This window comes from Pundamilia nyererei, unplaced genomic scaffold (assembly GCF_000239375.1).
Source record: "Pundamilia nyererei isolate P.nyererei 1_Seehausen unplaced genomic scaffold, PunNye1.0 scaffold00555, whole genome shotgun sequence".
In the NCBI taxonomy this organism is placed as follows: domain Eukaryota; kingdom Metazoa; phylum Chordata; class Actinopteri; order Cichliformes; family Cichlidae; genus Pundamilia; species Pundamilia nyererei.
The window spans coordinates 33,531-34,975 of NW_005187956.1; the positions used below are offsets into that span (position 1 = coordinate 33,531).

General features: G+C 32.9%; 1 long non-coding RNA gene across 1 annotated transcript; it reads right to left on the bottom strand.

The window, feature by feature from the left end:
- Window positions 1–445: 445 nt before the first annotated feature.
- On the bottom strand, window positions 446–1,439 carry LOC102194733 (uncharacterized). Its single transcript, XR_312397.1, has 3 exons — window positions 1,325–1,439; window positions 1,020–1,092; window positions 446–530 (listed from the first exon to the last, which is right to left on the bottom strand). It is a non-coding gene; the product is annotated as an uncharacterized LOC102194733 (long non-coding RNA).
- Between the last annotated feature and the right edge of the window lie 6 nt (window positions 1,440–1,445).

A 1,445-nucleotide genomic window follows, 5' to 3' on the forward strand; every position in this document is an offset into this window, starting at 1 on the left:
ATGTAATTATGCCTCGTGTTACATGAACTATATAAAAAACTATCCCTAGTTTCTTCTCACATGCAAGTTTCCCTTCATTATCAGCATTCTGTGTTTTGATAAATAATGCTTTTACTTTAACTCCTTTATTTATTTATTTCTACCTGTAATGCTTTGAAATCCTTAGAATTTGAAAGAAATGTGACACTGAATCAGAACAAAAATCCCCGCTGCACTGCCACCCATCATTCATGTCAAAGAAATTACAACAACCAGTAGATTTTAATATGCTCCATATTTATTTATTGTCCAATACTATTGATTTTACTTATAGTCACATAGAACTTTTTATTACTGTATTCACAATAAATTAAAATAACATCAATTGCCCAATGTGGAAAAAACATTATGAATAAATATGTATAAATATATATAAAATTTATTAATTATTTAAAAAAAACATAATTGTTGTCTGCAGCTTCTTTACGCTGATGTTTTTTGGTCTCATTGTTACTTTATTCACTAATCACCGGAGGACAGTTCAATTCTTCCTGCAAGAGAAGAAAAAAGATGGAGTCAAAACAGAAGTTTTGAGGGCTTGTAATGTTTTATTGGTACAGTTTCTTTCAGATAGATCGATTATAGGCGGTCTTTCCACTGAAACAGACTGTCTGTTATCTGAAGGAATTTTGGTTGAAAAGGTTTTTAATACTAATCGTTCCAGTGGTAGCTAGGAGTAAAGATGGCAGTAAGAATTCAACAATCTATAACGTGTTTAAAAATGATTTAAAAGTGAAGAATGAGGGGGTCTTTGGAAATTTTAATGACTGCATTGAGATTTGAGGCAGCTGAAGACTCGGCACTACAGCAAGTAGCTCAACTATGAGGGAAAGTATTGTCCATTAATAAATGTTAAATAACAAATGCAAGTACAAAAGTATGGCACTTCTGATTAGTCGGATTAGTACAACATGATCCAGTAATATACATTTCATTTGTTTGAAGAAGAGTAACTTTGTGTAACGCCATGCCTTACTCACCTTCTCTATTTTGTCTTTGAGCCACTCAGAATTTGGATCAATGCACCATGTTTTATCTTTATTGTCTTTTATCCTAAAAACAGAAATGTGAAAGAGTTAAACATTTTTACATATATGCCTTGAGACACTAAGTCTTAGTTTTCCTCTCTCATTCTTATCAAAATCATGCATCATCTGTTATTTTACAGATTATCTGGTAATACATCATCTATGAGTACATCTATTCACTACAAAGCCTTTAAAGAGAGCTAATCATGATTACATATGGAAAATATTTGACTTTGTTTGAATCACATCTTGCTCACAGGAATGCGTGTTGACTGCAGCCATAACGCGGTTGTTGTTCCAAACAACTTGTGATTATCGTTATTTCCTGGGTGATCACCGTACGGCAGCACGGCAAACCCAAACTTCGAAGTGAGAAAT